Genomic DNA, 13,989 nt, shown 5'->3' with positions numbered 1-13,989 from the left:
ACGGGTTTTTCGTCCCGTAAACTCAAGAAAATCTATCGTAGAACCCACGCTATTTCATACATTAACCACGCTACTGGCCAGGATGTATATATACGTCCACATTTTCATGGATGCGAAGTGCATATTAAAATTATAATACCATTGATATTACATTGAAATTTATGATGGATACAAAATTTTGAGGGTGCGTGCCGCTTAATCAGTTATTGTCTTGTGCCAGCTATCTCTGATTGGGTAGCAGTGGAGATTGAACTGCTCACTCAGTCTCCAAAAGTTAGATAGGTCTAAATGGCCTTGCCTACTCCCTATACGGGAATAAAAAGGCGTTAAAAGATTTTTTCCCCTACCATACCAGCTTTGCATATCTTGTTGTCTGTTTCCAAGTTTAATTTGTTATCTTCACTAAAACCTGTGCCTAAATAATAGTAATAATAATAAATAAAATCCGAGACCTCTCTGAGATACTAAACACAAGCCTTTATTTAATTGAAGTACTTACTCATTGCAGAGTGTGAGAACTGATAAAAATAAGCTGATGTCCTCATAGAAAAATAAATAAAAACTTATTTTCAGGCTGTTCTCCCAAGTCCAGTTGTCCGTTAACAATTCCGGTGATTGGGAAATGTTCTTCAACGCACGACTTCAGCGTCAATAGAAAGCTTATGGCCTTTCGGATAGTTTTGCTATAGCTTCTAAATTTACGAATAACTAAATCGAGATTTATGTAATGTTATTAAATTGGTATCCTTGAAGGAAGATTGAAGCTTAAAGGCCGTGCAGATGATTGTAATCCGAGCTTTTGTTGGACGAGCACTTTGTCAGCTTGCAAAGGCATAATATGGATTATAAATTACTCAAGTCTGTAACGATTTTGTATCTGAGACCAGTTAATATTCTTATCAGTTCTCGTCCACTTCGAAAAGATAGGAAGATTAGTGCATTCACATGCTTCCTACAAGACAAAATTTGCAAATTAATTTAGCCTAGCATTTTAATGCGAAGTTCCATATATTCCGGTGATAATTTGAAACATTCTCTAATTTACGTACAGGTACACTATAAAATTCGGATATTAAATAATAAGATGAACTGTAACAAGCAATAATATGAAATTGGGATACGATGGCGAACAGTCATCACCACTGCTAGCCAGTCTTCAGTTATTATGGAATTCAATTGCAATTCGAAATCGTCCAGAATAGAAGTTAAAGCTCTTACTGCTTATAAACGTTTTCTTAATTTTGAGCATCGAACAAATCTTTCTTAAGAGTTTATCAAGCGTACTTAGAGTTTATCAAGCGTACTTTATATTAGGCTAACTTATAGAATTATCACAGCAGTTAAAGCAAATGATCAATTAATCATATAAAAGAAAGAGTTAATCCTTTCTGTAACGAAGTGTTAACAATTAAATACCTTGTCAGCATTAGTGTCATTGTTTCCCGCCATCAAACTAGTCCCTCCCCCTCTTGTTTATTGTTTACAAAAGTTTGAGGGTTATGTCGAGGTAATTATGTCACCTGAATTCAAATTCTGTAAGAACAGACACATTCCAAGTCGTGAGATATGTCCCTCGCTTGGAAAAATCCTAATCAGAATTTCGTTTACGAGGCGAAAAGGTTTTGGTATCTTTAACATAACTATACCCAAGTTAAAAATACTTTCTACAAGGTTTTATAACAGCTTTTTTTAGTCGGCGAGTTATTAGATCTCATGTGAAAATAATAAGATATTTTCTTCTACAAACTAGGGAAGTCCTGGGTTTAAATCCCGTCTATAACACGATGAAGCTTCATAAGGATTTATTTATTTATTATTATTATTTTTTTTTTTTCATTTGAAGGCGAGTTACGTCAGCAGACGTTGTACTAAATAAATGCTAGAATACTAAAAAATTTGCATTTATTCATTCACACAAAAATGTTTTCCGAATAAGCTGCAAAAATACTGCCAATGAATTTTTGCCTAACAAGGATTTTTTAAATGACCCAAAAGTTAGACTGGTAAACAGAATCCCTAATACAAAATGGCAGATGCGGTATTTTCATCTGACAAACTAAAAATGCGCAGAATTACTTTTTTAGGAAATATAGGTGGCAATATTTTAATGATGGTATTTAATGCAAGAACTCAGATAACGACTACTGTCTGCTTGCTTTCATTTCGGGAATTACTTTAAGATCAGTCTGATATTGAGAGTCACATCTATAGATATTGATAAGCCCACTATCTAATCAACTTTTCAATATCTCTGTATTTTTATTGTTACAAAACTGAAATCGTGTTATCTAGTAAGTGATTAAAATGAAATTCACCGCCTTTGTAGCTCAGTGGTTAGAGCACTGGTCTTGTAAACCAGGGGTCGTGAGTTCGATTCTCACCAGAGGCTTTTTTTGTTGTTGTTATTGATGCTTTCCTATCAGAATCTGAAATTTAAGAGCGGTATTTAACTGGCTCGAAATTTCTAGGTTTTTTTTTTATCTTCAATTAAATAAGCAGTTTGTTTACCAGCAAGGATTTGAAACTATATGTGAATTTATACTTTATTAAATACTTTTTGAAAAATTCGAAGACTTCTACAAATTCGATGATTGTTCGTATATTGTATATATTTCCTGTAAATATGTATGTACAATTTTAAAAACTGAATAAATTAAAAAAAGAAAAGAAAATCTAAACATCTTGTTTTTGTGAATGAATGTACACTAGTAAAAATTAAATTAAGCAAATAAGTCAAGTTCCTCTTGTTTTCCTGGGTTTATGCGTGCAGAATTTACCCCATCCACATCACCATCAATTTTTTTTCGCTAAAAAAAAGAATGTCAAATTGCCAAAAATGGTTCTTATGCCAAACGTATGTCTAAGAATGATTTCGTGTTTGCATACAAAAACCTTTCAGTGGTTTCTTTGAAAGTACAGATACATCTGTCGAAGGACCAGTAAATGGCTTCACTGATTTCCACATTGAAATACTTTTTAATTTTTTTAAAACTTATTAATCATTAATGTGAACCCAAGCAGATTTAATTAAGGCCACAGGGGATGGAGGGATAAGATTCATAGATTGATTACAAGAATACGGGAGACAGGATCGTGGCCTAGAGACTGGAAGCAGTCGGTTTTCGTACCCCTACATAAGAAGGGAAATATGAAGAATTGCAAGAACTACAGAACTATTAGTTTAATCTCTTATGCAAGCAAGATTTCATTATAGATCATTTTAAATAGCATTGAGGCCAAAGTCTAGGCAGAAATGCCTGAGGAACAAGCAGGTTTTAGGAAAAGTAAGGGTCACAGATCAGATTCTTTGCCTTAGACAGATCACAGAAAAGCATAAAGAATTTAGACTCCCTATGGTAACGTGTTTTTTAAGACTACTCTAAAGCTTTTGACTGTGTTCAGCATGTGAAATTGTGGAAAGTCATGAAAATAATGCGTTTCTCTCAACACACTATCAAGATGATAGCTGACTTGTACAGTGAGCAAGAAACCATGGAAAGAACCGATGCTGGATTGAACTAAAGATAGAAGTTAGAGTAGGTGGTATATTGATCAGTAATCCTAGGTATGCTGATATGGTACTTTTTTTTGTAACAACGAGGAAGAACTAGGACAAATTCTTGACAAACTTAAGGAGATCACTAAAAACAGAGGACTTCAGTTCAATCCTAGCAAGGCAAATATGGTTCTCAAGCTAAATACAGACAGGAAAGCTCATCAGAAACAAGTGTACCTTAATGGAGAAAGAACTGAGGAAGTCAGAAAGTTTGAGTATCTGGGATCCATTATTAATGTGAAGAATTGCTGTTGAGAAGACATCAGAAGAAAATACGGCATGGCTAAAACAACAGTCAGAGAATTCTCTAAAATCTAGATGGATGAATCTATCTTCACAAAAACGAAGTCAAGGATTTTGGCTGCAGCTCTTTTTCCAACAGCGAGTTATTTTTGTGAGATTTGGAACCTAAGTGTGTAAAGATTGGACTGTTGAGAAGTGGAAGGTCATATTCTCAGACGAGAGCCCATTCTTTGTCCAAGGAGAGGTAGTACCCTATGCTCTGAAATTAGCATCTGATAAGGCTTCTCTTACACACCTTCAACAATTTCCTAAACCCCTGATAAAAATATTCTGGGATTGTTTTACACATTACTGCTCCATGATCACTGGTGCCTGTTTATGGTATGATGGAAAGTGACCCAAGAGTGGAGTCCAAAAGACGGCCTGTGACTAGTGGGGTGCCGCAGGGTTCTGTTCTTGGACCACTGCTGTTTAATCTGTTCATTAACGATATAGGGAAGGATCTAAGTGGAACAGTTCATTTGTTCGCTGACGATGCAAAGTTGGGGAGGGCGATAGTGAATGCAGAAGATGTCAAAGTTTTGCAGGATGACTTAGATGGATTGGAGTTCTGGTCTAAGGAGAATGGATGTCAATTTAATGTGACAAAATGTAAGGTTATGCATTTTGGGGTGAAAATATTAGCAGCAGTATACCACATGGGTGGAACTGTACTCCAAGAGATTGATGAGGCCAGGGACTTGGGAGTATTGGTGGATAGGGAGATGAATTTTAGGGGACACATTGCGAAAGTAGCTAGATCAGCTCATCAACTCACTTGGTTGTTGAAAAATACCTTGACGAGCAGAGACAAGCAAGTTATTGTACTCTGTACTGAGCCTTGATAAGACCTCATCTTGACTACTGTGCCCAGATTTGGTCACCTCGGTTCCTTCTCGATGGGGAGGAGGTGGAGAGGATCCAGAGGCGAGTGACTAAGATGGTAGCAGGTCTATGGAATGAACCATATGAGAACAGGTTGAAGATTTGTGGGTTGCAGAAACTGGTTGATAGGCGGAAAAGGGGAGATATGATTGAGACATTCAGATTGCTAGAAGGATTCTATAAGATTAATTCAGAGGATATTTTTGAGATTAGGACTGGTGGTGGGAAAACTAGGGGACACCTATGGAAGCTGGGCAAGAGTGTGGTTAGCAGTGGTATTAGAGCTGGGTTCTTTACTTTTAGAGTGGTAAATGAGTGGAATGAGCTGCCAGAGTCTGTTGTGGGTGCTATGACAGTGAGTGAGTTCAAGGCAAGGTATGATAGATACTGTGAGAATGTAATATAGTTGTGTGGACATGATGTTTAGGGCCTCCCTCGATGAGTTTAAGGACTCCCTGGAGTAGCCTGAAAATAATAATAATAATAATAATAATAATAATAATAATAATAATAATCAAAAAAAAAAAAAAAATTAGCTAACGCCATTTTATTCCCGTATACGGGAGTAGGCGAGGCCATTTAGCCCTATCTAACTTTTGGAGACTGAGTGGGCAGTTCAATCTCCACTGGTACCCAATCAGAGACAGATGGCCCAAGGCTATCACTAATTAAGCGGTACGCAGTGAAGAGAGACGGCTCAAATGTGCCGCCATCTCGTGGTCCCTAATCCTAACACAATATATTTAATGTCTGAAATAATGTGGGTTCTACGGTCGATTTTCTTGAGTTTACAGGACGAAAAACCCGAGTTTCCGGGAGGAAAAACCTGCTTGCCCGTGCCAGAGATCGACTAACTCGGGAACCGGTCGAAAAAAGGCTTAGAAAAATTTCCTCTAGTCGCCGACTAGACTCGAAACCAAGTCTTCCTTCGTGCGGCCTAGCACGATGGTGTGCAAACGCCACATCCACTGAGCTACACAGGCTCTTAATAATAATAATAATAATAATAATAATAATAATAATAATAATAATAATAATAATAATAATAATAATAATAATAATAATAATAATAATAATAATAATAATAATAATAATAATAATAATAATATGTTGGATTTGTGAAATTAAAATTCTTCTTTGAAATGTGAGTGTTCGAATTAGTTTGCAATTAGAACATGCAAGTACAGTCCATTTTATAATGGACTGTACTTTGGATGTTTAAATTGCAAACTAATTCGAAAATCCTAGATGGATTCCAGGAGAAGCTTCCTAACATATTTCCATTACTTTTATTATTATTATTATTATTACTTTATTCACATAATTGATACACAGTCAGAACAAGATTTCATTTGAACAACAATTTGACTGGTGATAGAGAACAATTCAGATTACCCAAGAATCTAAGAATAGTCTGTCAGGTAACATTGTAAAATATGGACTGTTCCAAGTAATACTGTTTTTTTATAGATCATATAGGGTCACTTCGTTGGTGTTTAATTGCTGTAAAGAGTTGGATAGCTTCTATGAAATTACACCAAGTGCACTGATAACTATTGGGATGACTTTGGTGTGTTTAAGCCACAGCCAGGTAACTTTGATTGCGCGATCTCGATATTTAGTCATTTTTTTCCAGTCCTTTGTTGTTAATGTTGTTATCACTGAGTGCTGCGATATCAATAATCCAAACCTGTCGATGTTCGATAATTGTCATGTCAGGTCTATTGTGTTCCGAATGCGGATCAGTTTGTATCATAGCGTTTCCAGAGAATTTTTAGTTTCGTTTTCCAATACTGTCTCTATTTTATGCTGCCGCTAGTTATCAGAAGTAGGAAGCAATATTTTTGCATACATGCTATTTATAATCAGTTTGAGGTATCTCTGCTGCCGCACTGATTAGATATTCTGCAGTCTCATCATTCTGATCGCACAATCTACATTTTCTGTTATTATTTATGTTCAGAATTTTTGCTTTCATCGCATTAGTTTTTAATCCCTGTACTTCAGCTACTAGAATAAATCCTCCTGTTTATTTTCTAATATAGCCATATTGTAGCCATTGTCATGTGTTGTTGACATCAATTTTTTCCTCGGTATCTCGAAGAAATTGGCCATGCAAGGGTTTATTTTTCCAGCTCATATATCGTTTATTTTCCTGTTCCTTTTTGTAATTGGATTTGTTTCCTTGTTACTTTCAGAAGGCCGCCCTCTTGCATAATTGCTTGAAGCCTTTGCTCAGAGCTATTGTCTATGTTAATTTCTAAACTAATTTCTTCTTCTTCTACAATCTGTTTCACTTGCAGCAGACCCCTCGTCTTTAGTGGCGTGAAGAACGTGTACAGCAGGGAGTGGAAGCTTAGAAAGCTGTGTTATGGAGTGTCAAATCGCACTGCACTCTCTACCGAGCAGATGGATAGGTGTAGTTGTGGTGGATGACTAGTGAACCAATATTCACTAGTCATCAATGTTTATCACTAGTTTATCAGAGCGAGTAACCCCAACTATGAAATTTGGAGGTGGTGATGGTATGGTCCGTTTTTTCCTGATTTGGCCTCGGACTGTTTGTGGGGCCACGAACAGTGAACTTTGAGTGGTTTCTTAACATTCTGGACAATGCAATGCTTCCTGCTTTGTGGCATTTCTATGGAACTAACCATTCTCCCTTTCAGCAAGGGTCAATGGTCCCTTGCTGAAAGGGACAATTTTTGCTGCTATTGTTGTAACTGCATCGTTTGTGGACATGAATGTCACCACACTTGACTGGCCACTACAGAGCCCTGATCTCAACTCTTGAACTGAAGCATCAGGTGACATTTGCTCCACAGCAGGCAGCCTCATTACATCATTTACCTAAACGAAGAATGCTCCAAAACTCCCATTGATCGCTATTATATGCTTGTATAAAGTATTCCCTGCAGGATTGCTGCAGTCATTGCAGCGAGAGCAGGTCCCACATCTTAGTAAGATGGGCACCATGGCTGTTTATTATTCTTCACGCTATGGTGTCCGTTGACTTATTTTCAAGCAGTGTATTTCCATAGTGATTCATGTTGAAATTTCTGAAATAAACTACACAGAAAGAGGAATAAATAATTTAATAACTAAATTAAAGACATGTGTAGTTCCGTGGAAGTTGCGCTTGCATCCTCTGCGCTTGGTCGCTCGAAGTCAGACTTAAGTTCGAGTCTAGTCTCCGACTGGAGGAACTTTTTCTAAGCCTTTCTTCGACCGATTCCCGAGTTAGTTGATCTCTGGCACGGGCAAGCGGGTTTTACCTCACGGAAACTCTGGTTTTTCGCCCCCGTAAACTCAAGCAAATCGACCGTAGTACCCACGTTATTTCAGACAGTAACATAGCTTGTTAGGGTTAGGTACCAAGAGATGGCAGCACTTGTTTGCCAGCCTCTTTATCGGTGGCTGCTATAATTAGTGATGGATATGGGCCAGCTATCTCTGATTGGTACCGGTGGAGATTGAACTGCCCACTCAGTCTCCAAAAACTAGATAGGGTATAAAGGCTTCGTATAAGTTTTACTCCCTATAAGGGAATAAAAGGATTTAGTGGATTTATTATTTATTTTAATTATTTACAACCTGACGTCTCGTTAGCTGCACCTAGCATTATTGTGCATGTTACTGTCATATTAGTCTTTGACAAGTGTGTGTGTATTCAAAGTGTCCTTGATAATGGAGGTGGTGAAATGTCAAGTTGTAAATACTCAGGGCCGGTTTTATCATTAGGCGAACCTCAGCCAGATTTTGCTACATAGTTCGGGGAAAAATTAGAACCTTCGAAAAAAAATGAGTAAAACCTTGATTAATTATAATATACTGAAATAAGAATTTGCTGTTTTAAGGATACTTGTGACATAAGACTGAATGATAAATGTACGTAAACACAAGAAAGATATTTAATTAACCAAATTTCGGTCTGGAAATAGCTGACCATCTTCAGTGGTATTACAAGAACAGTTATAAAAAATACAAGCTAGAATATTAACAATAGATAGTTTAAAATAGAACACACCGCATGATGTTATATCACTAAGTATGAAACGGAATATTTTCAAGTTGACCCATGATTAAAAAAAAAAATGAATGAATAATCTTGATTAGACTTTCCCAGATTTTTGATATAGTTATACAGTGATTAGGATTCAGGTTGGGACGATGGGTCAACTCTAATTCTTTTTTAAAGAACTCTTCACATTTCTTAGAAAAATTAAAAAATGTCTCATTACAACCTACAGATCTTATGGTTAGCTTTGATATAGAATCTTTATATACCAATGTACCTCTCAAGGAAACTTTAAAATTACTCGCTGACATCTTTCCTGAAGACATTATAAAACTGTTCGATTTCGTAATACATTCTGGATATTTCTTATGTCAAAATAAATTTTATAGCCATGTAGAAGGAACGGCCATGGGAAGTCCTCGTTAGCCAACTTTTATTTAGAACATTTAGAAAAAGTTCTCTTCTCATCTATTTTCCCTCAACCATCCTTTTGGGTAAGATATATACATGACATCTTTACTCTTTGGCCACATAGCAAAAACTCTTTACCTTCTTTTTTAAACAGTATCAATTCCTTGCATCATCGTATAAAGTTTACTATGGAAATAGAAGAAAACAACCAGTTATCTTTTTTAGACGTTCTCTTCATCCGGTCACCTTCAAATATTCTTACATCTACAGTATACAGGAAACCAACGTTCACAGGTCGTTATATTCTTAAAGAATCAGCCCATCATCCATGTCAAAAAACAGGAATTATAAAATGCCTCATCAGAAGGGCAAAAACTAATTGTTCTACCTTTGATTATCTACAGAAAGAATTTTTTACTATCCAACAACACATGAAACTCAATGGCTTTTCTGAAAAGTGTACTCAACATCTCAATTCTTATAATCCTCCACAAAAAAAAAAGTTTCAAAACGTCGAGTGCCAATTCCTTATATCTCCGGTATTTCAGAACCTATCGCAAGAATTTTAAAGAAATGTGATTTAATAGCTACTTATTCACCTATTAACAAATTGTCTTCTCATTTTACTTCTCCTAAAGACAAACGCTCAACTTCATCTCTTCCTGGAGTTTATCAAATTCCGTGCAACTGTGATCTATCCTATTTTGGACAGACTGGACGTTCTCTTGAAAAAAGAATCCAATAACATCAATCCTCCATTCTTCACAACAAACCTGAAAAGTCCGGATTGGCTCAGCACGGGATTGAAACTGACCACAACATCCTTTGTTCCAGGACTCGCCTCTTACATAGATCCCGTTATAGGTTTGAACGTTTGTTCGAGGAAAGCGTGGAGGCCTTGCTCCATCGTCCCAACCTGAATCGTAATGACTGTATATCTATATCAAAAATCTGGGACAGTCTAATCAAGATTACTCATTAATTTTTTTTTTAATCATGTCTCTACTTCAAAATATTACGTTTCATACTTAGTGATATAACATCACGCGGCGTGTTCTATTTTAAACGATCTATTGTTAATATTCTAGTTTGTATTTTTTATAACTGTTTTTGTAATACACTGAGGATGGTCTGCTATTTCTAGACCGAAATATTTGGTTAATTAAATATCTTTCTTGTGTTTTCGTGCATTTATCATTCATACTGAAATAAGTCAAGCTATCCGGTGCTCGCTGATGATCCTACATTATTTCGCCTTTCTCTATTTCTTCCACTCCCCTGCTCTTTGTATACTTAACCTCAAGTTTAGAGATTTTTCCTCCTGGCATCTGCCCCAGGATCACTTCTTATCTTCATTCCCTATAGACTTAATTCTGTTGACTTTTAGATTAAGCCCTGTTTTTGTAAGCTCTCTGAGGTCTGAGAAGTTGGGATTACATCATTCATTTTCTCACAGAATCTTCTTGTTAATTCAGTTCAGTTTATTCTAAATCAGTATAAGAATGTCGTGGGAATTTTCATAGAATTGTAGTGACAGGAATTCTGATTGGTAGTATTCGTGAAATAAGAGCTCTGATAGGTCTTTCTCTTCGCTCCCTTTACTTGTCATTATCCCCACTCTGGCATTCTTCCACTGATTTCAGATTAGTTCGGTCAAACTTTTTCGTAGGTGAGGTTGAGTCCGATGGCTAGTAGTTTTGGTACTTGTGTATCCAACATTCTTACAGAGGCTGAAGAATGTTTGTGGCCAAAATAGCCAGTGTTCTCCATAGAATACTGGCAGGTCTTGATTAATATTTTTTTTAATGTTCATAATGATATTATTTTTATAAATATCCATATGTGTAGGTGTATATGTGATTGTGTATGACAAGATATATATAGAGAGAATGTCTCTCTCTATATATATTTAGGGTGCCTAAATTTTCTTTGCCTAGGGGCATCAGATACTCTGGGACCAGCCGTGTAAATACTTAATTTAGTTCTTAATTATTTCATTCCTCTTTCTACATAGTTTATTCTATATGTTACAACACGAAACTTACAATTCGTGTATAGAGGCTTAAGTGCTGTGAAGACATAATGTTGGAGGTTTAATGGATTTTTTACAACACTCAGAAAGGATTAAAAAGAATTTAATACTTCCTATATTTCGTCCTAGTCACTAGGACATCTACAGGGATTACAAAAATAACTAATGTAACATAACACAAATATCATACAATACTAAGCCCAACCACGTGGGTGACACTAAGCTCCTATCTAGGTGGAGCGCCCTCTAAGGGCAGTTGTAGGTGGCCTGGAATATAAAGTAGGATCTCTAGTGATGAGTGTTTCCCAAATTTTTGGAAGCTTAATGCAACCAGATTTATTAAGATTTGGTTGATTTCTAAGAGCTGCTGCTGCTTCTAAGAATAGTCTCTCTTTCTTGAATTTGCTGTGATGGAGCATGGTGGTTTTCTTCCATGATACTCTGTGGGTGGTGTCCAAGACATGGTCAGCCAAGCCTGAATGACCATAGTTGTGTTTACAGATGTAAGACGTGTTTCTCTAGGCGGATGGATGCTGATCTGCCTGTCTGTCCAAAGTACGCCAGCTTACAGGAACAGGGTACTTTGTAAACTCCAGGCAGAGAGAGCTGATCTTTTGTAGAACGGATAAGGGTAGCAAGTTTGCAGTGGGGCTTATATGCTGTGTGTAAGTTGTACTAACCTACACACAGCATATAAGCCCCACTGCAAACTTGCTACCCTTATCCGTTCTACGAAATATCAGCTCCCTCCTCTCTCTCTGCCTGGAGTTTACAAAGTACCCTGTTCCTGTAAGCTGGCGTACTTTGGACAGACAGGCAGATCAGCATCCATCCACTAAAAAAGTACAACCTACACACACCATATAAGCCCCACCGCAAACTTGCAACCCTTATCCGTTCTACGAAAGATCAGCTCCCTCCTCTCTCTCTCTCTGCCTGGAGTTTACAAAGTACCCTGTTCCTGTAAGCTGGCATACTTTGGACAGATGCAGATCAGCATCCATCCGCTTAGAGGAACACAAGTCTTACATCTGAAAACACAACTATGGTCATTCAGGCTTGGCTGACCATGTCTTGGACACCACCCACAGAGTATCATGGAAGAAAACCACCATGCTCCATCACAGCAAATTCAAGAAAGAGAGACTATTCTTAGAAGCAGCAGCAGCTCTTCGAAATCAACCAAATCTTACTAAATATACGGTTGCATTAAGCTTCTGAAAATTTGGGAAACACTCATCACCAGAGATCCTACTTTATATTCCAGGCCACCTACAACCGCCCTTAGAGGGCGCTCCAGCTAGATAGGAGTTTAGTGTCACCCACGTGGTTGGGCTTAGTATTGTATGATATTTGTGTTATGTTACATTAGTTATTTTTGTAATCCCCGTAGATGTCCTAGTGACTAGGACGAAATATAGGAAGTATTAAATTCTTTTTAATCCTTTCTGAGTGTTGTAAAAAATCCATTAAACCTCCAACATTATGAAACTTACAAGTTGTTATTAGGTTATTAAAGTTTTATGAAAAGCTATCTACACACACCAAACAATTCTGCTTCTGAATCCTAAACACCCTGCATGACTGAAGGTTTTATATTCCACCTTGTTTACCATCAGGCAACTTGTAGAATTAGTTGATTTCTAAACATTACTTGCTGTATAGAGGCCTGTGTAGCTCAGTGGAAGTGGTGCTTGGTCGCCCGAAGTCTGACTTAAGTTCAACTCTAGCCACCGACTGGAGGAACTTTTTATAAGCCTGACCAATTCCCAAAATTAGTCGATCTCTGGCATGGGAAAGCAGGTTTTTCTTCCCAGAAACTCAGGATTTTTATCCCATAAACTCAAGAAAATCGACTGTAGTACCCATTATTTCAGACAGTAACATATCTTGTTAGGGTTAGATACCAAGAGATGACAGCACTTGTTTGCGAGCCTCTTCATCGGGGGCTGCTATAATTAGTGATAGCCATGGGCCAGCTATCTCTGATTGGATACAGTGGAGATTGAACTGCCCACTCAGTCTCCAAAAGCTAGATAGGGTATAAAGGCCTCGCCTACTCCCTTTAACAGTATAATATAAAAGGTGTTAATTGATTTTTTAATTTTATTTAGTTGCTGTATTTAGAACCAAGGATGTCATAGGCTCATTATTCATCTTCATAGTTGAATGGAGTTCCACAATGAACTCGAACTTTGCTTGTTTTTGTTTGAGGTTTTATGGCGCGAAAACAGCTATGGTCATAAGGCACCGGTAAACATCAAAGCATCAACGGGTATAGATAAAATCATATAAAAAAGATGGTGAAAAAAATGTGAACAGAAACTCATGCAAAAACGTGTATAAAAGGTCTATGGAAAACAAGTACACATACCAGCCACTGAATTAGAAACTTTTTATTTAATACTGTGTTAGACCATACACATATATATGGCTTGGCATAGATTCAACAAGGTGTTGGATTGCATCTACATTTACAACACATACCAATCAATCCTTTAACTGGCTCAGATTTGATGGATGAGGACTTTTTTCCAAGATTTTTTTCTAACACATCCCAAACATTCCCAACAGGTTCAGATCTGGGTTTTGTCGTGGCCAGGGAATATGGGTGGAAGTGCTATCATGCTCACTGAACCACTGCTGAAGAATTCTTGTGATAGACAGTAGCATTTTTGTCCATGAAACAAATGTAATCTGCTGTATAAAAAGTCAACATTGCAAAAGGACTTTGACTTTCCAGCAATATCAAGGGACTCGTTTCACACTAAAAGAACATCACTCCATGACACCACCTTCAGAACC

The 13,989-nt window shown here is 37.1% G+C and overlaps 1 non-coding gene across 1 annotated transcript; it reads left to right on the top strand.

The window, feature by feature from the left end:
- Window positions 1-2,316: 2,316 nt before the first annotated feature.
- TRNAT-UGU (transfer RNA threonine (anticodon UGU)) lies at window positions 2,317-2,389 on the top strand. Its single transcript has one exon. It is a non-coding gene; the product is annotated as a tRNA-Thr (tRNA).
- The last annotated feature ends 11,600 nt before the right edge of the window (window positions 2,390-13,989 follow it).

This window comes from Typopeltis vanoorti, chromosome 15, assembly GCF_054136105.1.
Source record: "Typopeltis vanoorti isolate ZY-2024b chromosome 15, IOZ_Tvanoo_1.0, whole genome shotgun sequence".
Lineage (NCBI taxonomy): Eukaryota > Metazoa > Arthropoda > Arachnida > Uropygi > Thelyphonidae > Typopeltis > Typopeltis vanoorti.
The sequence above is the reverse complement of the archived record's forward strand: the minus strand, read 5'-3'. Positions and strand labels throughout refer to the sequence as shown.